Source organism: Schistocerca serialis, chromosome 2, assembly GCF_023864345.2.
Source record: "Schistocerca serialis cubense isolate TAMUIC-IGC-003099 chromosome 2, iqSchSeri2.2, whole genome shotgun sequence".
Classification (NCBI taxonomy): Eukaryota; Metazoa; Arthropoda; class Insecta; order Orthoptera; family Acrididae; genus Schistocerca; species Schistocerca serialis.
In genome coordinates this window covers 720,574,877-720,602,872 of record NC_064639.1, presented here as the reverse complement: position 1 = coordinate 720,602,872, position 27,996 = coordinate 720,574,877, and the positions used below count along the sequence as shown (strand labels likewise).

The following is a 27,996-nucleotide window of genomic DNA, read 5'->3' as shown; positions in this document are numbered from 1 at the left end:
TTTGAAGCTTTTTTTGGGGGACAACCAACCCCTTTCTATAGTGGACTTTTAAGCATTCCTTCTGCCTTTAGTTTCTCAAATTTTCTGACTTTGTTTCCATTGCTGCTGATTTTAAATTTCGTTTTTTTTCCTGTTTTCTACGTCACGGGCTGGGCGCTAATGACCATAGAAGTTTTGCGCCCTAAAACCACAAACAAAAAAAAAAAAAAAAAAAACACCCTGCGCCGTATGGATCCTTCCCATCAACACCAGCTTTTCTGAATTGTGCAGGTGGGAACTCTCCCTGCAATATATACTATGTTCCCATAACCCTCATGACCTCAATCTTCTTTAGCCATTTTTCTCACCTGTTCAGCCCCTTCTCTGTTCCCATTCCAGCACTACACAGCCCTCATTCCACCAATGCACTCAGTCTTCTTACTTCTCTCCTTTTCCACCCCCCTCCCTCCTCTCACCTCTCCCCTGTCAACTGTCTAACCTCCTGACTGCACCTGTCCTTTGTCAACTGTCTAACCTCCTGACTGCACCTGGGCTGCCCTACACTCTCTACACCTGTTGTACCCTGTCTACCTTGCCCTTGCACACCCTGCAGCAGCACTTCACTGTCCCCCACCCCTACCCTGCTATCCCTCCCCCTCCCCATCCCAGCCTCCTCCTTACCCCCACCCAGTTGCCACTCCCATCAAGCACTGCTGCTGTTGCTTGCAGTCTGGCTTCAGCTGTCAGAGGCTGCAGTCGTGTGTGTGTGTGTGTGTGTGTGTGTGTGTGTGTGTGTGTGTGTGTGTGTGTGTTGTCTATTTTTGACAAAAGCCTTGTTGGTCAAAAGCTTATATTGTGACAGTCTTTTTGTTGTGCCTATCTGCAACTCAGCATCTCTAATTCAGGTCCTTCGTCCTTAGACTCTTAGCACCGCTGTCTAGTTTGTGTGAGCTATGGTTAACCTTGTGCTCTCTATTTTATCTCTAACAATTTTAGAATTCTGGGAAGTGTGTTCCAGTCAGTACTATCAAAAGCTTAGATATTAGAACATTCCAATAAAAAAACATATTCATTGCGTATTTACCTTTAATTGGGAGATGGAAAAAAAATTTCTTATACATATTTGTAACATGGGCAGAATTTCTGACGTGTCTAGTGATGTAGCAAGTTCTTATTACAAAATACATGGATGATGATCTGTAGCTGTAGTAATATTATGAGATTTTGTCACAATTTCAGGTTTTTATGATATCAGCTGTATCAGTCATGGAAATTATACCTATTGGTGACATTAAAATTTGTGCCAGACAGACACTATGGCATGTGGAGATTTGTATTTGTCCTGGATGTGTGCGTGGATAGCCGAGATGGTTAAGGCGACTGGTTGTAATAAGCAGGAAATCCAGGTTAAAGTCTCAGTAAGGCACAAATTTTCTTGCGTCTCCAATAGGTATGATTTCCATGCCTAGTACAGTTGATGTCAAAAATATTTGGAATTGTCACGAAAGTTCATAATGCAACAAGTAGTCCCTAGAATGCAAATAATTTTTGCATGTTCCAGTTTGAAAGAGATAATTCAGGCAAATGGTATAACTCTAATAACACAATAATAGACAGATGCGTAGATTGTAACTGCATCTGCATGCTAAAATACTTTTATTAAATAATGCTGGTCAGCATGATCAAGGATATTGGCATAAGTTTCTTCAAATGAACATCCACCAAAGTATTAAGAAAATGTGGGTTTGAGAATGGGCTGTGGATTAACTAAACTTTTGTTTAACAGAGTGCACTACTGTCTCATTACATTAATGCTTTTATGGTGGCAGCTGCTTCAGAGTATAATTAGTGTTGTCATCTATGTGCATGTATACCAGAAGCTGTTTCTGTACTTTCACCACACTTAGTGAGGCCTTGGTTAAAGAAGAGTCATTAGGGGCGAATATTGTCAATTACATTGAGAGTTGTGAAACACAACATGAGATCAATTCAACTTGTAGTTTTCACTGTGTAATGTAATCCTAGGTATGACTCTTAAAACAGCATTCTGTTCTGAGAGACATTTTCTTGTAGTCAGCAATTGAAGAAAGTCCAAAAAAGACTAAATACAGGGTGCACATAAAGTCCGGGGACTCTTTCAATTATTTATTGCGCAAGAACCAAACATTTTACAGATATCATACATATGTCATTTTGAACAGAAACCCTCAGTTTTTTTTTCCCCATGTATACTGCCACAGTGTAGTTTGGTAATGTGCTGATAGTCGGCGCTGGTCGCAAACGTGGTGAGTTCAGGTGCGGAGCCAGCTTTCTGAGTATTGTGTCACCCTGATCACCAGATCTCTCTGTGACTTTTTTTCTGTGGGGACACATTAAAGAGCTGGTGTATGTACTGCATTTCCCACGTGATGTAGCAGACCTCCGGGAGAGAACATGGGAAGCGACTGTCACAGTCGACAATGTCGTGCTGGGACGGGTATGGCAAGAATTTGATTACCATATTGATATCTGCCGGGTCACACGTGGTGCGCGTATCAAAGGTTTGTAAAAAAAAACTTTGAGTTTCTCTTCAAAATGCAATATGTATGACATCTGTACAATGTTAAGTTCTTGTGCAATAAATAATTGAAATGTACACCCTGTACATTACACATTTATTGGTTTGTGATATGTTTATCAGTTTTACAACCATATGTTATCCTGGAGAGAGCGGTAAGATTTTAATTTTCTTTAACTCAGTTTGACTACACTGTTAATTCACAAATTTTGTCCAGTTGTATTCTGAACAGACATATCAGCTGAAAATCTTAATTCTTAAGCATTAAGATATTATTATTTTAGATTCATTTTTTCTTTGCATTTTTATAAGAATGTAGTGAATAAGAGGCATTTTTGAAAGAGCCGATTTGTAATATTGTACTGTGCTTTTTTCGTGTCATTATGAAGCATCAGATATTGAGCAGATGGACAGGTTTGCTTCAGGAGGTTATAGTGATGAATCTACTATTGTATATTTGCAACACCCCTGTGTTATTTTGACAGCCCTTGAAGTTTTGGGCTATAAAGTAGTTGCATCTTCATCTACATCTGTCAAACAGGACTATAATGAATACATGTGGACACTGACAAAGGATTTTGCTCAACAGAAAGCTAGTGAGTAATACTCTTGCTGATATTGTCTGCTGTTACAACTTTTTGCAGTATCTCACAGCTGTTTTGTAGTGGCAGTAATTGATTTGTGTGCCCTTTCCTCACTCATAAAATTTTGCATGAATATCTTTCATCTGATTGAATGACTTTAACCACACTCATTTGAATGAAAATTTGAACCTCTCTCCTCCACACAAAAATAGCTCTTGTGACATATAAATAAAATTTTTGTTCACAAATCTGCAACTTCATTTATACTTGTTAATAACTATGTGATAACATCATCATTGAGTTCTAAATATTATTGGAATAGTATACTTACTTTGTCTTCGAATTTTTGTAAATAATAGAATGTATACTTGATATACTTCCTTGTCTCTACTACAGCTATTCCATCACAGAGCTCTTGATGGTGAGCAGATGATTAAATATCCTAGAAGGACTTAGCCAAAAGTTGGGATTGCGTTTGAATGTCCCAAAACAGGTAATACAATCTTTGAACATACAGTGAAGAAAGAGTAACTGATTGACCCTTTGGCTGCCAAGATCTCCACAGCAAACGAATGGCATACCTCAGGTGTGATAGACTGCTACGGCAGTTTGACTCAGACATGTTCATGATGCACACAGCTGCTGTAAAAGTTTTGAGACTCATGCTTATTATTTAGTGGTGATTCTGTAATGTCTCTGATGGCAGCCCTGCTGACAGACTTGCCAAAGTATTCCATTTCATTTCAGTACAACACATGGTGGATCAATGTGTAGCAAATGTAGATTTTTTTGTAAACTCATCAAAAGCAGCTTCAAACCAACGTCATTATAAAAAAGAAATAGTTTGGTTAAACATGTACTACAAACAGCCAACAGTAAATTACCTGTCTAAAGATTGATATGAGAATGTATGAATGCAAATATTAAAATAACAAACCTAACTCTCCCATTGTTTGCAGAAAGAGCAGATGAAAAAGTTGAGAAATGTCAAGTGTATAGAAAGAATTCAGTATCTGAGGCACAGCCACAAAGTGTCGTGCCACACTACAAATGTTATTGCCATAGCCTCAAAATTGGCAGCTGATATTCTAGTGGATATTGGCTCTTAAACTTGATGTAAAGCAAAACTATTTCACCACAATACCACCTTTGCTTCCTTATGATTGTGCAATATTGGTGTAAATAGTGCATACTTTGATGGATCCTCCCCCTGTGTGTTAACACATCAGGCTGATACTTGATTCCATGTCTTGGAATATGGCTTGCCAGACTGTATTGGATGTGCCACTCACTGCATGTTAGAATGTCTGCATTGTTTGTGTGGGTTTTGTAGCCATTTTCTTATTGCATGGATTGTTGATAGACTGTGTTGCTATTGCATGCCTATCTGATTACCTTAATTGATTTCATTAGACCATTTTTGTATGTTTGATTTGGAGGGAGAGTGTGTCTGAAAGATGCTCATTTTATCTACTTAGTCTCATAATCAAGACAGGGATAAGTCCCCTTAGTGTGTGTTTAAAAGCCATAACTGGGAAATTGTATTGTTCATATGACTTAGTTTTCCATCTGGAATGTTCTTGATTGTTAAGATGTACTGGACAGAAATAATTGTTAGTGATTTCTAGCAGTGATGGAGAATTTTTGTCTGCCAACACTTGGGGCCTGTGAGCACATACTGATATGTGATATATTAGTCACATTTTTATTAACTGCTAAATATTAGTTTGTTTTTTTTAGTTATCTTTACTACATTCACAGTTAGAAAAACTTATAAACTTTCATAAATTTTATATATTGGATTTGATTTTTATACAGGATGGTCCATTGATCGTGACCGGGCCAAGTATCTCGCGAAATAAGCATCAAACGAAAAAACTACAAAGAACTAAATTTGTCTAGCTTGAAGGGGGAAACCAGATGGCACTATGGTTGGCCCCCTAGATGGCGCTGCCATAGGTCAAATGGCTATCAATTGCCTTTTTAAAATAGGAACCCCATTTTTTATTACATATTCGTGTAGTACGTAAAGAAATATGAATGTTTTAGTTGGACCACTTTTTTCGCTTTGTGATAGATGGCGCTGTAATAGTCATACACACATGGCTCACAATTTTTGACGAACAGTTGGTAACAGGTAGTTTTTTTAAATTAAAATACAGAACGTAGGTACGTTTGAACATTTTATTTCGGTTGTTCCAATGTGATACATGTACCTTTGTGAACGTATTTCTGAGAACTCACGCTGTTACAGCGTCATTACCTGTAAATACCACATTAATGCAATAAATGCTCAAAATGATGTCCATCAACCTCTGTGCATTTGGCAATATGTGTAACGATATTCATCTCGACAGCGAGTAGTTAGCCTTCCGTAATGTTCACACATGCATTGACAATGCGCTGACGCATGTTGTCAGGTGTTGTTGGTGGATCACGATAGCAAATATCCTTCAACTTTCCCCACAGAAAGAAATCCGGGGGACGTCAGATCTGGTGAACGTGCGGACCACGGTATGGTGCTTTGACGACCAATCCACTTGTCATGAAATATGCTATTCAACACCGCTTCAACCGCACGTGAGCTATGTGCCGGGCATCCATCATGTTGGAAGTACATCGCCATTGTCATGCAGTGAAACATCTTGTAGTAACATCGATAAAACATTACGTAGGAAATCGGCATACAGTGCACCATTTAGATTGGCATCGATAAAATGCGGGCCAATTATCCTTCCTCCCATAATGCCGTACCATACATTAACCTGCCAAGGTCGCTGATGTTTCACTTGTTGCAGCCATCGTGGATTTTGTGTTGCCCAATAGTGCATATTATGCTGGTTTACGTTACTGCTGTTGGTGAATGACGCTTCGTCGCTAAATAGAACGCGTGCAAAAAATCTGTCATCGTCCCGTAATTTCTCTTGTGGCCAGTGGCAGAACTGCACACGACGTTCAAAGCCATCGCTATGCAATTCTGGTGCATAGAAATATGGTATGGGTGCAATCAATGTCGATGTAGCACTCTCAACTCAGACGTTTTTGAGATTCCCGATTCTTGCACAATTTGTCTGCTACTGCTGTGCGGATTAGCCACGCAAGCAGCTAAAACACCTACTTGGGCATCATCATTTGTTGCAGGTTGTGGTTGACGTTTCACATGTGGTTGAACACTTCCTGTTTCCTTAAATAACGTAACTGTCTGGCGAACAGTCTGCACACATGGTGTTGTCCAGGATACCGAGCAGCGTACATAGCACCCGCCCGTTGGGCATTTTGATCACAATAGCCATACATCAACACGATATCGACCTTATCTGCAACAGTCCATTTTAACACGGGTAATGTATCATGAAGCAAATAGCGTCCGCACGGGCGGAATGTTACTTGATACCATGTACTTATACGTTTGTGACTATTACAGCGCCATCTATCACATAGCGAAAAAAGTGGTCCAACTAAAACATTCATATTTCTTTACGTACTACATGAAATGTAATAAAAAATGGGGGTCCCTATTTATAAAAACGCAGTTGATATCCGTTTGACCTATGGCAGCGCCATCTAGTGGGCCAACCATAGTGCCATCTGGTTTCCCCCTTCAAGCTAGACGAGTTTCGTTCTTTGTAGTTCTGTCATTTGATGCTTATTTCGTGAGATATTTGGCTGGGTCACTATATTTTCTTCTGCGAGTTTGATAACATTATTCTTGTGCCCCCTGTATAATATTAGGAATCATCTAAGTAAAAAGCCCCGTTCAAATTGTTGAAAAGGCTATTCCAGCAGCCATTGAGAGAACAGGGTGCAAGCAACTGCTGTTTGTGGCACATATTGGAACAGATGCTGCCTGTCGTTTAGGCACTGGGCTCATACTTGGGTCATCCCAGTGACTGGCAGACAAGGTTGAGAATACCAGCCTTATGCGTGGAATTTCAACGAAGCCTAAATGGGTCAGGTGTGCACTACACAGCAGAGGCTGCTACTTGGGTAACTGACTGTTTCTGGTGTGCACACATGGTGTGTTTTTTATTAGGCAGCTCTCCATCCAGTCCAAATAACAGTAGCTATGGGAAACCCAGAAGTATAGTGTAACATCAAAAGAAATGCCTGCGATAGGTGAGAGTATTAAAATCATGATGGTAAATTGTCGAAGCATTTACACCAAAGTGCCAGAGTTTGAGGTGCTCATGGAAAAATAGTGAAATTTGCATAATACTAGGTACAGAAAGCTGGTTGAAAGCTGAAATTGATAGCAGTGAGATTTTTGGTGAAAATTTAAGACTGTAGTCAATGTATTGGCTAATGGGAAATGGAGATGGTGTATTTGATGCAGTAGGCAAGAAATTCAAATCAACAGATATAGAAACTAGAGCTACATGTGAGATTGTTTGGACAAGACTCAGTCTCGGGGGTGGACACAACATTATAACTGAATCCTTCTATTGACCACCAGTCTCACCTCCTGATGTAACTGAAAACTTGAGAGGAATGGGGGGAATGACAGCTAATGAGTCATCTATCTGCATGAATGGCCACAGACAAACAAAGGCCAGGAAACAGCTGGACCACCCCCCATTGCTGAGCAGTCCACTGAACACAGTGTTCATTCAGTAATTAAAACTTCCGGGCTAAGAGGCCGTGGTCCAATAGTAGAAATACTTCTCCCTGACGTTTCGTTGCCAGCTGCGGGCAACATCATCTGAGGTGAGTCGTACAGTCGTAGACTCACCTCAGATGATGTTGCCCGCAGCTGGCAACGAAACGTCAGGGAGAAATATTTCTACTATTGGACCACGGCCTCTTAGCCCAGAAGTTTTAATTACTGAAGACGCTGGCTGTGAAAGCCTACACCCTATGAACAGTGTTCATTATTTCAATGACTGCTTCACAGCCTGCGCCCTCTGGATCCTTCCCATCAACACCAGCTTTCCTGAACTGCGAAGGTGGGAACTCTGCCTGCAACATACCCTATATTCCCGGAAGTTCAAGAACACAGGATCGGTTGTTGACCTTCCAAGGTCTCGAGGTCTAGTCGACCAAGAACCTCTGCAGACAGGCTGGATGCTGTAAGGCAGTCTTTCTGCGAAGTCCGAAGAAATTGGTGCGCAGGGCATCACATGAATTACAGATGCCAAAAAGCTCTCTCCATGACATTTTACACAAACGTTTATTGTTTCATGCATACAAAGTGCAAATCGTTCAGGCCTTGTTGCCCAATGACAGTACACATCGATATAACTTTGCGGTCGAAATGCTATCATGTATTGAGGACAATGATGGTTATCTCAGACGAATTGCCATTTCCAACGAAGTGACCTTTTCTGTCAGTGGAGTAGTGAATCGCCATAATGTGCGCATTTGGGGGTTCACAAACCCCTGGCGAGGTCATGGAGTGCACCAGAGGCAGTCCAAAGTGAATTTTTGGTGCATGCTATTGCACAATCGAATTATCGGGCCATTCTTCTTCGCTGAGGCTACCATCATGTCTGCAGTGTATGTGGACATGTTGCAACTGTATGCTGTTCCTCAGCTGCTTCAGTATCACCCCGATGTCTTGTTTCAGCAACACGGTGCACTGCCTCATTGGGGTTTGGACATCCATGCCTATCTCGATATGACCTTTCCTGGGCGATGGATTGGTCATGATGGGCCAACGGTTTGGCCTCCACGCTCTCCTGGCAACCCTATTAGACTTCTTTTTATGGGGTTTGGTCAAGGACGAGGTCTACCGAACAAGTGTACCAGATCTTGAAACCCTGCGGCAACGGATAACCACAGTCGTTGAATCGATCCCTCCAGTGATGTTGGCTAATGTGTGGACAGAAATTGAATATCACCTAGATGTGCTACGTGCTACCAAGGGTGCTCATGTGGAAGTTTACTGATGTGTGAAAAAAAAAACTTTTGATAGTTTGTAAACAATTAGACTCCAGTTTCATATTTGTATCTTACTTCTAGCCCGAGTTATCAATTTACGTAATCAGGGAAAGACTTTTCGGACACCCTGTACCTCTTTAACAATACTATGTCCTGTTCCTTTCCCATCTTCTTTTTTCTCATTATCTGTTTTAATTAATGTCTTTTTTTTATATTTGAATGTAATATTGGAATAATCAACACGTTCTCTTTAGGCCAGTCAGTCTACTTTAACGAAGTTTCAGCTTTGATTTGTTTGCCTAAAATCTCTATGGGTGCTACATCTCTATGGGTGCTACCCTGGTAACAGAATAGGGGAGTTCATTCAGAATTCTTTCAAAATCAGTCACTATCTCAACCCACTTGGAGTGTTTACTGGCCCAGTACATTAGACATAACCAATTCCTGCATCATATGTTTCAGTGGGCTTAGTTATAAATTATCAGAGAACAAATGTTTCCATCTCCCTACCTGCTTTAAATGATGATCTCTTCAACTTCAGTATGACACTGTGGGTCATAACTTTTCTTGATAAAATTTAGTTTTGGCCAGCATTGCAGGATGACAAAAATGAACTCCATACCCTGTCCCCAAGGCAGTGGACCATAAAAGTCCACTGCTACTAATCCCACAACTCATAGAGTATTATGGGATGAAGTAAGGTGTGCAGTTTCATCATCTTTATTTTTACTTTTTGGCAATATATTGTTACATTTATTACAATATATTGTTACATTTATTACAATATATTGTTACATTCCATCCTGGATTTTCCATTGTTTGATTTTTACTTTTTGATGCGTCTCACATAGTTTTAAAATTTTTGTATGTCATTGGAGTATGTTTTTAAAGTAATAATGTTTGTTAATGTGCATGGTACATTTCTTGGGGTCAGAGTGACCATAACCTAGATGTATGTACCAAATTATTAATTGACTACAGTTGTATGGTATACATACTCAACCAGTTACTTGAAGAGTGACTTCTGTGGAACAGCATTCCTCAGTGGAGCTTGCAGCTCATGTTTAATTCATCAATCCTATCTTCTGACCATTGAATATGTTTAAGTAGTGCTTGATATTTGTGTTGTTCTATTTGGAAGTTATGACAGACATATGACAGCCCTGTCTAAACCGTTGATTTAAAAAATATATGTTGTGAAAGTGCCACATTCCTTGACATCGTCTTGTTGCCGTCAACCTATTGAAGCTGGGACAACACATTGTGTACTATATTTTCATTGCCTTTGTCATATCTTATAGAAAAAATGAATTCCTACAAGAACATTGCCCACTAGGGAAGCTACTGTGTAGCAACTTCCTTTTCAAGAGTAGCATTAATGATGTATGATCACTATGGAAAATGGCCTTGTCCTGCTAATAAGTATTTAAACTTCTTAAATGCCTACACTACTACAAATGTCTCTTTCTTGCTTATGCCATAATTGCTTTCAGTATGTGTGAGCATACAGCTTGCAAATGTTATCAGTTTGTGTTCTACATCTGACTGTTTTGTGTTACACTTGGGGCCCCAAGGCCATAATCCCAGACATGTGCTGAGATGAAATGGTGTGCTGAAATCGGGATGCACCAATAATGGTGTCAACATCAAACTGTCCCTGGTGCTAAGAATTTGGCAGTGCTTTCCTGTCCATTGAAGTGGCAGTCACTAACATTACCTATCACATCAAAGGCAGTGCTACATGTGAAACCAGTCATGTGATGTACAAGCTAAGCTGCAATCACTGTGCTGAATTCTATGTAGGCATGACAACCAACAAGCTGTCTGTCCGCACGAACGGCCACCGACAAACTGTGGCCAAAATACAAGTGGACAACCCGTAGCTGCACACGCTGCCAAACATGATACCCCTAATCTCAATGACTGCTTCACAGCCTGTGCCATATGTATCCTTCCCACCAACAGCAGCTTTTCTGAATTGCGCAGGTGGGAATTTTCCCTGCAATACATCCTACGTTCCCGTAACCCTCCTGGCCTCAACCTTCGTTAGTCACTGTCCTCACCCATCCAGCCCCCTCCCTGTTCCCCATTCCAGCACTACACAGCCGTCATTTCACCACCACACCCAGTCTTTTAATTTCTTTTATTTTTATTTCTCTCCTTTCCGCTACTTACCATCTTCTCCCTTCGCACCTTCTCTCCTAGCCTCTGTCTAAATTGCAACTCTTCACTGTCCACCACTCCTTCCGTACTATCCCTCCCCCTCCCCATCCCCATCCCAGCCTCCTCCTTACCCCCACCCAGTCGCCACTCCCATCATGCACTCGTGCTGCTGCTCGCATTGTAGTTTGTCTGGGATTGCAGACGTGTGTACAAGTTGCGCTTGCGTGTGTGTGCGCTGCTGGCAAAGGCCTTAATGGTCGAAAGCTTTTATTGTGTGAATCTTGTTATTGTGCCTATTGTGACTTGGCATCTCCGCTATATGGTGAGTAGCAACTTTCCTTCTCTAGAAATCCTAAATTAAGATGACCACACGTGGGTTTGAACCATTGTCCTCCTGAATGCCAGTGTAGTGTGCCAACCTCACCTGATAAGACCTGTGTGCATCCACAAAAGATAATGTTATGCATCTGATGGAACAACAGTGGAGTGGTGTATTATGAATTGCTTCCCTGAGGTATAACCATCACTGCTGACATTTGTCAACAACTGAGATTTCTTGTAGACACAGTCCAAGGACAGTTACCAGGAGCTCTGCATGAAGTGATGCTACCTCATGATACCACCAGCCTGCATTCAGCTAGACTGATAAAAAACACTATACAGGAGTTGAGTTGGGAAGTCATTCTGCGCACACCATATTCACCTTATCTTGTGCACTCAGGTTTTCGCCTTTTCCAATCTCTGTTGAATAGCCTTCAAGGAATCTCCTCTCTTGATGAAAATGCACCTGAACATGGCTTGATAAGTTCTTTGCCTCATAACTATGTGATTGCTACAGTCGCTAAATGGAAAAGTTACCACAGCATTGACACTGTTGTAAATAGTGAAGGAGTATTACGAGGGTTGGAACTTTAATAGTTATTTACAGCTCATACAAAATAGATATATTTTTAAGTTGTGCATTGTGCGTAACCCATTGCCAGCGATGTGGAAGTCGTAGGATACTCTTAGCAGTGCCAGTTGTGTTGACAGTTCGAGCGGCGTGGTCTACTGCCCAACGAATTTGTAGCAGTTCTGAAGCGAATGCTGTGAAGTGTTTCCTTCAGTTTAGAAATGGAATTGAACTCATGAGGGCATAAGTCAGAGGAGTGCAGTAGGTGGTATAGTACTTAGCAACCCCATCAGTCAAACAAATCGGTAACAGCTTGCACTGTACATGCTTGAGCATTGTCCTGCAAAATGATGGTTAGGTCCTGCAGAAAGTGTCATCACTTTTGTCTCTGTGCTGTTCATTTTTGGAACACAACCTATGACCAGCTTAGAGACAAAAATGATGATACTTTCTACAGGACTTGGCCATCATTTTGCTGGAAAATGCTCAAGCAAGTACAGTGCAAGCTGTTACTGATTTGTTTAACTGATGTGGCTGCTAAGTGCTATGTAACCTACTGCACTCTCCTGACTTAAGCCCTCGTGAATTCAACTCAATTTCTAAACTGAAGGAAATATTCCACAGCATTTGCTTCAGAACTGCTACAAATTCGTCGGGCAATAAACTGCGCTGCTCGAACTGTCAACACAACTGGCACTGCTAAGAGTATCCCACAACTTTCACTTCGCTGGCAATGGGCTATACACAATGCTGGTGACTACTTTGAAGGTCAGTAAAACTTTGAAACACGTATCTATTGTGTACGAGCTGTAAATAAATAGTTGCCACTATTAAAGTTCCAACCCTCGTACTATTGATGTCTAAAGTCTGTTACATGTATCTGTTGTTTTTATTAAACTTGTGGAAGAACACTATGAACTTCTGCAACAGCCTAATAGTTGAAAGGTTTATTCTACAAGAATGTAAAGATTTTGTATTTCAGTAAATGTTTCTCTCCAGTAAAACTACAGTAAATTGTTACATTGTTTGTGTCCCAATGCATTAAAAATTAGTTATTTATAGTCAGATAAGCTTTTATTACAAATTTAATAATTTTTAATATTACTAGTCTTTTTGCACCTAAGTATGTTGCTCATATTTGCATGCCGTTGAAAGCTTAGTGTGACTAGAGGCATGAAGAAAAAAATGTGCTTTCTTATCACATTAGAATTTAGACATATTAACATTTTTGTATATTTGTGAATGTAGAATCGGCAAATTAATTCTGCTGCATTCAGTTTAATCCTAGATTGTTCAGATTGAAAGAAAAGCCTATAGGAAGAGTAACCATGTTGATTGATGTTTACATTTTATTCTTTGCAGCTGGAAATGGCCACTCAACTTTCGCAACCTAATGATTTAAAGATGGAAGACCTGCCATCATACCTGTATGTGGCAGTTAAAGGCTCATTACATGCTAATGACTGTTCAGTCTTCGGACTAAATTGTGATGAAATACAGGCACTCACAAAACGTTACCAGAACACCTCTGCAGAGACGCTTAATGGAGTTATAATAAAAGGTAAGATTAATTGCTTTCCATTCCTTTAGTATTTTTTTGTAGGTATGCTATGTTAATTGCATGGGAATCATTTGCACATGTCTGATACAAAGCTGTTGTCCATGTGTTACTTTTGGTTCTTCCACAGTAATGGAAAAAAGTGCAAAAAGTGGGGAATGACCAGAAAAAGTGGATAACATAAAAAGCTTCAACCTTTTAAATTTTACTGGGAGAAAACTGATAATATTTGTGTAAACACAGAAAGTGACCTGCAACCCATGTAAAATCTCATTACCAAGTAAGAGGAGAAAGTTGGAAAATGTGCATAAACCTGAATTTTTCATAAGCAGTATCTAAAGACATAATAGAAGAGAAATAGGTCCTCGTAGTTTTTTGTAACACCTATGAAGGAAATGTAAATTTCATTTAAAACATTCTCACAAAATAAATTTGTAGTCATAATTACAAATTAAATGTGAAATATTATTTAAAAGGTTTCTGTTATAGGAGATTATCTACTCATGCTTATACACAATGCCATTTGCTCAGGGCTATTCTTATACCTACAGGGACTATGAAAATCAGCACTACTCTGTGTTATATTGTTGGAATATTATCTGCTTTGGAGTATCCATAATTGGGCCTAGATGTTCTCTCTCTGGGATTGGGGTGTTAGCTTGTCTAACTCATGTATAAAATAATTTAGATATGGTACTGCGCAGATCTAGGTGCGCGGCATTGGTATTCTTAAACTGATGAGAATAGGTGAAGTAGTAAGAACTTCCATTAGTGAGAAATTCTGGGGCACACATTGTATGCAGTGCATTGTGTATTTGTCATGGTTGAACTCTATGTTTAGTTATAGGTTTTTGTGTTGGTATGTATGCCACAGTGGATAGGAGTAAAATGTTTGGTAAGAAGGAAGTTGAGAGAGTTCGAACATATCATGCCCCATTGTCAGCAATAGAGATCTAATGCCTGGTCATTAACTAACGAGAGCACCTTCTTGACTCGTTCATGTTATTATACACAACAAGAGTGAAAACAATACTCAAAAATCTGTGGGATGTCTATGTATATCTTCATTTCACTGTATCACATAACTATTACATTTAAGGTAAATATACATTATAAAACTGTTTTACTGCACATCACATGTAATTTCAATAAGATTAGCTAGTTTGCTGCACTTGATAAAATATAAGACAGTTTGAACATGCCAATTTTTTCATCTGAGAACTCTGTTGTCTAGTGTTGAGAATGTTGTTATTCGGTTGACATACACGGTGTGTAACAAGGCACACAACATACACAAAAGCTAAGAAAGTGTTAGAAGCATTATAATCCTAAGCGCTTCCACGTCCTTATAGTCTGTTGTAACAAAATCTCATCAGTATGTCAATGAAACCACCTAAATTTCTGGAAAGCATAAATATGTACTTGTCAAAAATAATTAATTTATCTGTTTGAAAAGAAGTGTTGTTGCAAGTCTTTTGGAACTCTTAACAGCCACTCCCTCTGGTGCTCTTATTAAACTGTAAGTTATGGTGACCAGATTTTTTTATATAAAAAACTGGACATGTCTGAGAAATGAAAAACAGAACAAAACAGGATACTAGTTACAAATAAAATATACTTGTATATGTTAACAGTGTGTTAATGAGGTAAATGAAAACTTTAATATGATTCTTAACAACTCTAATTTTCATTCATCTAAAGGCAGTTAACAATTGAAAAGATTCTTTCCTTAGCAACATTTGTGCCTGGTACAGCAAGAGCAAAATTCACAAGAACCTCTATATTTATATATGAAATATCCACATTTTTAAGCATAGTAATACCCCGGCTCAAGTTATCCCATTTTACTCAAATCGGGAGTTATGTGATTCATCTGTTTGAGCACCACACACCTCTATTCTCCTTCACTGCCTACATAGTGTTCGACTAAGGACAGGTTAGTACATGTTTCACGCGGAATCATTTTAGCCATGGAACTGGCTTGATTAATGGTTCCTAATGATGCCATCCAAATGGAACAGAACTGATTCATTTACGTCAAACAAAAGAAAGAAAATCATTATCTGTGATGTAAACTTTAATATTAATGGAGACTTTGATACCAAAATTTAAATTTGTGTTTGATCTACCAGAATCAACAGTTATGCCATTTATAAAAGGTCAAGAAAAAATTCTTGAAGCCATGAAAAAGCCTCAGTCTTTGAATTCAAACATCATTCGTATTATCACCCAGATGGGAACAATGTTAAAATTATGGTGTGGTAATCCAGTAATGATATTAGGCAGGTGTACCAGTTTCTCTGGCTCTTCAGTGTAATTGAAAAGCTAATGAATAGAGCTTTGCATGGATATGCAACATTGTGGACTTCTAAGAATTTTCACATGCAAGGTCCTTGACCTTTGACTTCGAATATCTCAAAACGTCCCTCCTTCAAGTTCATGAAAAAAACTTCTACTTCTTCAGTATGTTGCTATAAACATGATGTATATGAAGAATACACATTAGACACAATGCCCTAAATTTATTTCATGTACAGCACTACACTAACAAAATGCAATAAGCAGCTGTTTTATTTATTACTCATCTTTGAGCATTAAAAATGCAATTGATGTCATCTTTTGTGTCTGCACACAGTTAAATATAAAATTACACAAATAATATGTGGTGCAAAAGGTATTTTAGATCATTTATTGCTTATCAAGATACAAAATTTTGCATCATATTGCACGTTATATATTCACATGAATAAGTTTTTATCTAAATGAAACTGTATTAACGCTTAAAACCATGTTTAGGGAAGATTTTGAACTCTTCTGTTGTAAAAAGTGCTTATTCTCTGAGCCATTTGTGTGTGGCATTTTTAAATACTGTCAGTGTCATATTGTGTGCTTGTATTTGCAATATTTAAGAGTTTTACCTCATGTATTTGTAACTACCTTGAGTTTTCTTAAGTCTAATAACTGTCATGTCAATATGTTGTTATAGGTGTGGGGTATGTTAGTGGACAGATTGTTGTAAATTTATGCCTGCCTTGGTTTCTTTTGTATGTATTGGACCAATTTATATATATAATGTCAGGTTGATGTGGAAAAAGGCATAGTACACATTGAACAGTAGCTTATTACTAACACAAGAACTTAGTCCACCTAACAAATATGTAACACTTGCTAACTTAGTACAGAAATCATTAGTATGAATCATCCATGTTAATTTTGAGTGGAGACAGATCCCAAGAAGTTTAGATGAAACTGTTATTGCCATCATCTGTAATACCTGAGGTAAAGAGAACATTTGGAGCCTTTTTTCATGATTAATACATCATTCATTGATTTGGAACCACTTACTGGCTGCTCAGAGACTATTTATACTTTCCTGCTTTAATGTTCCCAAATCCTTCCTAGCTGTAACAAAAGTAGTATTGTCTGAATAATGGGGATTTACACAACATAAGGTGTGATATCAGACACTTGACCTCTTATTGTCACTCAGGTAGGATCTCATCAGAAATAGTCTGGAGTCTATAAAACCATAGCAATAGAGTTTTCCTAGCAGAATTCCTTGGCTGACAATCGGGTGCCTTGCTGAGATCCAAAAGGATAGTGTTAACTGACAACCTCTCTTCAAATGATGGTAGTATAAATGAAACAATATTTTCAGTTGCCTTTACTGTTGACAAACCAGACCCGAAACCATACTTTGTCACTGTGAGTGATGCACACACATGTCGACTGTATAATTGGAGCTGTGTAATGACTGTCACAGCCACTGACAAACACCCAGTTTATAAGAGAACATAGTGGATGTGCTATTACATCCACAGTTTTTTTGATCACAGCATTTGAGGGACCATAAGTCTTCAAATTTTGAGAAACTTAATTTTGTTACTGTAGTTGTTACTATTGCTTACGTTTACTCCTTTCTGTTTAAAGACAGGTATTACTTCGTCAAAATTTTATAGGATGGAGTTCACATGATTTATGGATGTTGACATATTTATGGCTGTGTTCAGTTGCAGCAAGCGTTATTCATATTGCCAGCATTAATGAAGAATGTATTGAAATTGTCTGGTGAGATACCAGCATCACAGGACTTATTTTTGCTAATCTTTACTTCTACCCAAATGAGTCATGAGAACAGTTCAGGCTGTTTTCCATTTATTTTGGGACTTATTCATCATAATTTGTGTTGCACTTACTTAATCTAAAGTCTGTTCTGTATTTGCTCTTCAAGATTACGTATTTTGCATCATAGGAAATCATTGACAGAGTGCTAGGCCTTTGTAGATCAGGTGTGAACCAGTTATGCTCATACACAAGATCATATTTCATGGCAGCTGTCTCAGTTTTTCTCACTGGTTTTGGGCAAACAGTTTTGAATGTATCTGACAGTGCACTGATGAATGATGTAAATGTATTTTTAGTATGAGTGCTTTCAAGCAGACTGTCATTCCACTTCACTCTTGAGATGTAATTCCTGTCAAGTTGACAGTTGATGGTTGGAGAGATGACATCACAGTTACAGGTAGTCTGTGTAAACCAGTTGTTGGCCACTGATCCATCAGATATATGGATCGTGATAACCCTTCAACTAAGGCCTGGAGGTAGCGCATTGAAGTGCTGAAACTGGTAGATACACAATAATGACCGCATAAGTGGCTGTAGGAGTTTCATTTTCTTACAATAGTGAATGGCCATAGCCCCCAGATCTATTGCAAAGACCGAGCGAGGTGGCGCAGTGGTTAGACACTGGACTCGCATTCGGGAGGACGACGGGTCAATCCCGCGTCTGGCCATCCTGATTTAGGTTTTCCGTGATTTCCCTAAATCACTCGAGGCAAATGCCGGGATGGTTCCTCTGAAAGGGCACAGCCGACTTCCTTCCCCATCCTTCCCTAATCCGATGAGACCGATGTCCACGCTGTCTGGTCTCCTCCCCCCAAACAACCAACCAATCTCCTATTGCAAAGATGGACATACAAAAACTCTTTAGCTGTGTTGTGTGTAGTTATTGTTCACCTTGTTAAGAAGTCTCATGTACTTATTTTGATTTAATTTTAACCCGGTACTTCATGGTCCGGTAAATATTACATATTGAACAACCTGTATCCAGTTCATACTCTCCCTAACCTTGAGTGACACAATCAGACATTTGGTAATACAAACTATGTGTGCTCCGAAGTAGTGTCATTAAGCCAAAATTGTATTATTGCAATCCATTTAAAGGAGAAGGTCATGAAAGAGTATAGAATAGTTCAGGAGTGGATGATAAACAAAGGCTAGGTAAAAGAAATTGCAGTAAATATCACAAAACACAGCAATCCCTGCAGCTGTAACCTTAGCTACACTTGGTACTTCCACAGAAGACGTAAGTGAAGATGAAATAGTATCTGATCTGGCACTGGATTATTTAAATACTAGTCTCCAGTTTTTAGGTAAATCTACTGTGAAAAAGAGGAAAAGTATGAGAAGCAAAAACTGAAAAAGCTGCCTCAGTGCTGAAGCATACGTACGTAGCACAACTAGAAAAATAAAGTGCAAAAAAAAAAAGCAGAAAGTGAAATCATAGCCCAGCTGAAAGGCAGTTTTCAGTATTCTGACAGTTTGTGATAAAAATACAAAGATTGACTGTACATTCAAAGAGATGGACTATAAGGAAAATTGTGGAAGAATTTCCACTCCAGATTACATGGTATGAAGAGCAAAACGGAATATGGTATCTTAGTGACACCAAATTAAAATCAAAGTAAGACATTGTGTAAGAAAACATTTCAACATGTATATGATTTTTTTACTGTTACAGTAATGAACCATGTGATACCAGAGAAGAAAAGATTGTGTGTCTGTGACAGAAAACTGAGTTAAGAGTACATAAGCAGAAGCAAGCAGTATGTTGCACAATCTTAAGGAACTGTGTGCATGTTTCAAAGATACCTACCTTGACCTAAATATTGGAGTCTCAAAATTCTGTTAGTTGTGGCCAAAGCGTTCTATTCTCATGGAAGAGTGTGCGCGTGCGTGTGTCCATCCATCCATCACTTGACCTCTTTACACACACATCCTGTTCCTTTATTCTGACATTAGCTGTTAATGAAATATGAAGAATGTCATAGCTTTCGTACTGCAGTTTTGTTGATTAAGTGTGGGCAAGATTTTATTCCATTTCTTATTAATGTAGTGCATGTACCTGTAGTTTTGGACAGGTAAAATGTTGGTATCTCAGTTATGAAATGTACAGTATATTGTGTACTTTGTTGTGGTCCTTGTGTAATATGATTTTGATTTAATGTGTAAACCCTAAACTTTATTAAACAGATTTTAACATGACATGACATAACATTGTATGTGATACTGTGAAATCTGTTCCACAGGACCCCCTATGCACGTCATAAATTCCTTAAGTGAACTAGGCTATCATGTTGTGTGCAGCACTGGTGAAGCAGAAATTGTGTGGACATTGCAACGTGAAGTTTAACTTATTGTGGGCATTGCTGAAAATAGTAGCAAGTGAAACAGGAACATACTTGGACTGAATGGGCTGTCCAAGAGGAAGTGCATGTATGTGTCCATACTGTGATCACTGTGCCAAACTTTCACATCTGTTAACAGTCTGAATATACTCTGTTGGAACACCAGGAGACAAAATATGCAGTACAGAACCTGTGATTATGCCAGCCAGTTTCCTGATTGCATTGTATCCCAACAAATTATTGTATGCATGTTTGCTAACAGCACTTCTCATGCTAGAAGGGTGTTTTCATCATACAGCAAGCATCTTTTTGTGGAGGTAAGTTAAATTTCACTTGTTTTTTGGCAACAAATTATTAGTTATTGATTCAATGTGATGGAGTTTTGATGAAATAGCATTATATCATCATCGTCATTGCCATCACCACTATCATGCTAAAACAATTTTCATAGCCTTCCCCCACCCCCCTGCCATTTTCTTCTGTCTTCTCAAAAACTCGTGAGGGATCTACACTGAATTACTGTTCTGTGAAGGCCTCGCTTTGTGGCGGTACAACATGCAGAGTGTGGTTTTCATGAGCAATAAAAAGGGCAGAAATGATATGTATGTTGATCTCTCTTCCAATTTTCTGTACAGGTTCCGAACTCTCGGAAACGAGGTGATGCAAAATGGTTTTTGATATGTGTATGTTGAGGGTTCTTTTCCTGTCTTCCTCACCTGCCATCTTTAGCCCATTCAGTCCTTTGTCCTGATTATTTTCTCTAAAACTCAGTTAAATAGAGTGGATGACTATTTCCTGGATTAGCCTTCTGGTCTTAGTCACCTTTATAACTCAATGTGTGTTGAAGAATGTTTACCTAGGGAGCCATAGGACTTTTTGAAGTCGACAAATGTTGCTATTATGTTCCTGAACTTCCTTGACGTTAATATTTTTCTCAGGCACCAGATCTATTCACTGCGCATGATCTTGTCTTCCAGAATCCTCCTTGATGTTCTATTTGTGAATCTATCCGAGGCTGCAACCAATTTAACGGGGCTTTGGATAGAATTTTTAATGTGACTAGTGGTAGTAAAATCGTCTTCAGTTATTAGTTTGTGCTTTGCTCCTTTTCTTTTGGAGGGGCTGTGTTAAGGCTGGCATCCATTCTTCTAGCACTCCCTATTTCCCTGATGTTTTAGGTTATTCTGTGTATTTTGGTGTAATGTTTCAAACAAAGGAAAATCCAGGATGGAATGTAACAATAACCCTAAACCCTCCTGGCCTCAACCTTCATTAGTCACTGTCCTCACCCATCCAGCCCCTTCCCTGTTCCCATTGCAGCACAACACAGCCATCAGTCCACCATCACACCCAGTCTTTTTATATATCTCCTTTTACACTACTCGCTACTCCCCCTCCCCTGCCCTCCACCTAACCTGCATCATTTCACTGGCCACCCCCTTCCCCCCCCCCCCCCCCCCATACTATCCCTCCCCCTCCCCACCACGGCCTCCTCCTTACCCCAATCAGATGCCATTCCCATCACGCACTGGTTCTGCTGCTGGCAGTGTAATTTCAGTTGCCTTGTGTGTGTGTGTGTGTGTGTGTGTGTGTAACCTTAATTTCTGTTTTCTGTAGGCCTATCACATGTCAGGTCGCACTATCTGTATTTCCATTCTTTTGGTGATGAGGTAATAATCAGTTCTTTCATTTTTTCTACAGTTCTGTCTACCCATTATTCAAAATTTTCTTAATTTTTTCTGTTATGTCCCTCTTGTCTAATTTTAGGCACTGTGAATCTGCTCTGAAAGTGTTGTTGGAGTGATGATTTTCTGATTGCGAGGCGAAACTTATTACAGAGTCTGGCATTGATTTGTGTACTACAAATCCTGTTCCAAAGGGTTTGAAGTTTCTTTCTGAAATGGCCATGGCATATTTCTCCTTGTAATTCTGTAATTATCCAACTTATGTGATTCTCATTTGAGAATTGTGTTATCTGTATCGTCAGTATTTTGATTACAAATTTATGCATGGTGTTTTACAGTTTCAATTTATCTAGTTTCATTTCGGGGGGTGGGGTGTTAATGTTCAGTAATCCTGTGTAAAATATTCTATTAGTCTGGAGCAACCACAGTGTCCTTCTGGATAGTGGGTGTTAACCTGATCAAATATTTTGTACATTTATAAAGCAGCTCAGATTCCTTTCTTCGTGACCTGCTTGATCCATTGGAATCAGATCTCTTAATCAGTCTTATTGATTAGGGCCCAAGGTAGTGAAATCTTTCCCAATTTACTGTATTGATTACTGTTTTGTGCTAAAGTTTTGGAGGTGAAGTCCCACACATTCTCACATAATTTTAACTGTGGTTTTGAGTTCTGTAAGATTAAATTTTCATTAATTATAGTTTGGGAAATCATCTTTTGTCTGAGACTGTTATCAAACTGAGAGATACAACATTGTCCATTAATGTTTTGCTTATAAAACCTATGAAAAGCATTGTAGTGTTGACTTAACAATAACCAGGCTTTGTCATAAGTGGCCATACAGAATAGAGTATTATTACTGTATGCTTGGTAAGAAGTGGCCAGAGGTAGGAATACTCTTCACTGCTTGTCTGTTGTAATTAGTGCCAAATGATACACACATTATTGAACTCTGCCTTATAGCCAGAGGGCACCATTATCAAGACTGATTCCTTGAACCAGCAGATGACTATTATAGCTACAAGCTTGCAAAACTTTGTCAGTTATGACTGGATACTTACTTGGACAGACCATATCATTGTTTTAAATGATTAATGGAAAATCTCATATAAAGATGTGAAACAAATACTAACAAAGAGATAGAGGGGCTGGCCAGTACTTACCTCAGCTCAGTACAGCCGATAGATACACAAAAAACAGAACCAAAAATTTATGTTCCTTCATCAGGGAGGAGAGAGGGGAAAGAAAGGGAAGAAGGGAAAGTAGATTCAGTTACTCACAACCCAGGTTATGAAGCAACAGGGAAAGGAAAACAGGGAGGGTAGCAAGGATAGAGGCATGGTTGTCAGAGAGAAGCCAAAGATATTCTACTGTAAGTACTGTGCCAGCTTAAAACCAAAGAGGATGCATACAGAAGTAAAGAGGTATACAGTATAAAGATAAACACAACTATGTAGGATGAAAAGATGTGTGAATGGCTAAAGAGGAAAGGGAAAGAGGAGAAGACTGAAGAGTAAATGGGAGTGAGGTGGTTTAACGTAGGTTCAGTCCAGGGGGATGGCGGGATGAAAGGATGTGTTGGAGTGCAAGTTCCCATCTCTGCAGTTCAGAGGGACTGGCGTTGGGTGGGAGAAGCCAAATGGCACTTACAGTGTAGCAGGTTCCTAGGTCCCTAGAATTATGCTGGAGGGCATGCTCCGCTACTGGGTATTGGACATCTCCTAGGCGGACAGTTCGTCTGTGTCCATTCATGCGCTCAGCCAGTTTAGTTGTTGTCATACCGATGTGAAAGGCTGTGCAGTGCATGCATGTCAGTTGATAAATGACATGTGTAGTTTCACATGTGGCCCTGCCTTGAATTGTGTATGTTTTACCAGTAGCGGGGCTGGAGTAGGTGGTTGTGGGGGGGATGCATGGGGCAGGTTTTGCAGCGGGGTTGGTTACAGGGGTAGGAACCGCTGGGTAGAGAAGGTAGTCTGGGAATATTGTAGGGTTTAACAAGGATGTTACGGAGGTTAGGGGGGCGACGAAAGGCAACTCTGGGTGGTGTGGGGAGAATTTTGTCAAGGGATGATCTCATTTCAGGGGTTGACTTGAGAAAGTCATATCCCTGGCGGAGTAATTTGTTAATGTTTTTGAGGCCAGGATAATATCGGGTGACAAGGGGGATGCTTCTGTGTGGTCTGGGGATAGGAACATTGTTGTTGGACGGGGAGGAATGTATTGCTCGGGAGATCTGTTTGTGGACAAGGTCTGCAGGATAGTTGCGGGAGAGGAAAGCACTGGTTAGGTTATTGGTGTAATTGTTGAGGGATTCGTCACTGGAGCAGATACGTTTGCCACGAATACCTAGGCTGTAGGGAAGGGAGCGTTTGATGTGGAATGGATGGCAGCTATCAAAGTGAAGGTACTGTTGTTTGTTTGTGGGTTTGATATGGACAGAGGTGTGGATGTGAGCTTCAACAAGATGAAGGTCAACATCCAGGAAGGTGGCTTGGGTTTTGGAGAAGGACCAGGTGAAATTCAGATTCGAAAAGGAGTTGAGGTTATGGAGGAAATTAAGGAGTGTTTCTTCACCATGAGTCCAGACCACAAAGATGTCATCTATAAACCTATACCAGGCCAGGAGAAGCAGCTGTTGGGTCTTCAGGAAAGCCTCCTCCATGCGGCCTCTTCTTTTTTGCGGCATGGGAACCAGGATGGCTCCGTCCTATGCCAACCTCTTCATGGGCCGCATAGAGGAGGCTTTCCTGAAGACCCAACAGCTGCTTCTCCTGGCCTGGTATAGGTTTATAGATGACATCTTGTCTAATCATCTCTCTTCTTGTGCAGCTGTTTATCTTCCTTAGGAACCACATCTCTGCTGTTTGAAATTTTTGCTTCTTTAGGATAACACAGGAACTGCTATCACTTTATAGAATCTCATGATGGTCTCTTTTTTTGTACTTTATGGCCCAATGTTCTGCAAATGGTACCACAGACAACTTGGAATTTGTGTATTTTATTTTCAGTATTGGAGTCAAAATCAAAACTTACAGTACAGCCTAAATAAGAGATTTGAGAGGCTTGTTCTAAAACTGAATTATCCAAAACAGTTTTGGTTGTTTTCCTTTCATTACTAGACATTTTAAAGTTGTTTCACTTGCATTTTTGATCAGCTGGTATACCCATACTAAACAGTGCTTTAAATGTAATAACTACAAATTGTAGTTTGAAATTTTATATACCAAAAGTAATTGGACCTGAGAGGCATTCTAAATTTTTTTACAATACATATTCATCTAAGATTTGTGATGTTTTCGCAAGATGATGCAAATGCTGTTTGTTGTAGTCATAGGGTAACAGTGATTATTTTCAGTCGTGATTAATGTTAGTGTCCACCAATTTCCCAAGCCATCTATATTGCAAACTGCATAAAAGCGTAAATGATCAGTGTGTATTGTCTTGTACTCAGTGTTCATGAGTGTAATAGGTCTCTTAGGAAAAAATTGTGGACTTTTCTTTTATTTTTTTGTGATATTTTTCAAAACCGTTTCATGTCTTGTAAAATTCTTATTCTAGGTACTGCTGCTTATTAGAAATGTGCTATTATTTACATCAACTGGAAATGGCTGATAAACAAAGAACATTTAGTACTACATAAGCAATTGTCAATGTTTAAGTGAATTGTACAGAAATTGTAAAGATTATTGTTGAAGAAAATAAATTTGTGTTTAGTGTATGTGGCAGATTTAACCTAGACTATAAAATTGTTAACTTCTAAAAATGATTTTTTTGGTTTCTAAATATGAGAAAATCTAATGTCCTTCCTGTTGTTAAGAGTTTGTCTGTTTTTTGACTTGTCTGAACTGCAAGACCTACTACATGCACAATTATTCACAATATCTGGGTATGTAAAATTAACACACAATCATAGATGCTATCTCTGGTTAAATGGTTTGCTTGAAATACAATATACACATAGTGTGTGGTTTAAATGGTTTAAAATGGAAGAAAAGCTTACCTTTACACAAATCTGCTATGTTACCTATTTAACATGAACAACTGATACAGTCTGTAATTTGTCATTTTGGTATGTGTGTATACTTTGGCGCAAAGAAATATACTGCCAAAAAAGTTGATGCTATGCAAGAACAAAAAATGTATGTTATTTTCAACAAGTAAGGAAAATACTGGAATTAAGTGTATAGAAGAGTTCAATTTAAACTTCTTGTAAGGACCACTTAAATGAATTTATAGTTTTGTTTGTTGGATTAATTGTTAAGAATAATTATTAAAATGAAGCTTATTGTAATTTAATGTTTGTACATTATAATTGTAGAATGTTTGTATAATTGATTATTCAATGAGTTACTTTTTATACTCTTCCATACTCTGATACAAATTGGTAATAAAAAATTTGGTATTATCAGCTTCTTCAAAATGTTCTGCAATTCTGCAGTCCTGGAGTCATCCAGATTTCATGTTATTGTAAAGTGTCCAAAACTAAAACAACTCAAAATAGTTATCAGCATACGTTATAGGGAAACACATTATTTTTTTTTTTGTGACTAATAATTCCTCTCCCAGATCAGGACGATTTCCTGTTTAAAGAGAGTATAATGGTAAGGGGTATTCCATGTTTAGTCTCTTCAAAACCCAACTTTGTTTTATTATTGCCTGTCAATGATGTAATTTTTGCCAATGAATTGCAATCAGATTTTTTTTTTAAACTTCAAAAAAATCACTGGTCACTATTTTCAGTCGCCAGTGACCTTTCCTGATAAAAATAATTTTTATGTAGATTCCTTTTAATATTGTTTGTAGATGTTCATACTGTTCAGAATTCCATATAAAATTCTCATATATGCAGAATGGAAAACCTGCCACACAATAAATAAATAACTCATTGAGTCTGTAGAGATCACATTGATAGGAATCAGAACAGAACATTTAAGTTTGGCAGAGTAAAGGTTGTTGTTAATATTCTAACTAGAAAAACTTCTGGATTCTAGAGGGAACACTTTATCAGTGAAGAGGAACTAAAAAAAAAAGTGGCTATAATAGCTGACAGAATAGTAGAAATGAATCCCCATCGTGAAAAGTGAGGCTTGTAGCGAACAGGATGTTCTGGTAGCTAGGAGTGACATAATTACAAGAATTTCAGGGCTAGAACAACAAATAACTGCAATGTCAACTGTTATCGAGGCAGGTCTCGCCGTAGAAGCTTTGACCACTGATGTAGTAAAAGACTCAGTAAGTCTCAAAATAAAACCCCAAGGGCAAGAACTGTTATTACCATTTTTGTTTCAGGCAGCACTACAGACTTGAAAAATGCACATTTCCATGTAAGTGGTCCAAGAAGGGAAACACAGATCAGCAGCTGAATTAGCAACAAGTTCTGCTACATGAAGCAGTGGCCACAAAACCTGTTTGTTTGTAGTTGACAGTGGAGATGTAATTCCAACTAACTCAAAGGTTTAGGTTGAGTCACCATATAAATTGTATGCTGCTAATGGTACTGAAATTCTTAGATTGTGGGATCGAACTTTGTACTGTCAATTTTGTAGTGAAATGTCTTAATGTAACAAAACTCAGTTCTCAGGGTAAAGTTGTATCAATCTCAGAGGGCGGCGGGGTGGGGGAGAACTGTCTTCAGAACCAAGATTCAAAAACCAAAATTTATGGACCTATTGTCACAGTATCCAGATATAACTAAACCTGATTTGGTGCCTGGTGAAATTAAACATGGTGCCAAATACAATATTACCAGTTTTCTGGGGTAAAACGGTTAGACCCAATGCCTATGGAAATGGCAAAAAAAGAACTTAAATTCATGTTGGTCAGTGGCATCATTAGACCATCTAAATGTGTGGGGGGGTCAATCCTCTTTACATGGTACCCAAGAAGGATGGCTCGATACGTCAATGTGGAGATTACAAATGGTTAAATGAAAGACAGTTCCTGTACCTCGAACAATTTCCACTGGATTCTGCAAGAGACAAACCTATTTTCTAAAACTGCTCTATTTCAGTCTTAAACCGTTAAAAAATAAAACACTGAAAAATATTTGTACAAATGCATATAAAGTCAGAAGGACCAAAATTTAACATCACTATGCCATTCCAATGCAAATTAAAAATTAAAAAAACTAATACTACTTACATTTTTGGTATAATTAACTTTAAGTGAAGTCGTCATAAAGATCTATTAAACTGGGTGTCCCAGTATGCAGATAAGTACAAAATCACAAACAT

At 38.8% G+C, this 27,996-nt stretch overlaps 1 long non-coding RNA gene across 2 annotated transcripts in view; it reads left to right on the top strand.

Moving 5' to 3' along the window:
- The window catches only part of LOC126457909 (uncharacterized), a 62,718-nt gene extending 36,547 nt beyond the window's left edge, over nt 1-26,171 (top strand). For both annotated transcript variants that reach the window (XR_007585555.1, XR_007585554.1), the window contains 2 exons: nt 13,415-13,613; nt 25,322-26,171. This is a non-coding gene — a long non-coding RNA (uncharacterized LOC126457909). The remainder of the gene's footprint in view (nt 1-13,414; nt 13,614-25,321) is intronic.
- The last annotated feature ends 1,825 nt before the right edge of the window (nt 26,172-27,996 follow it).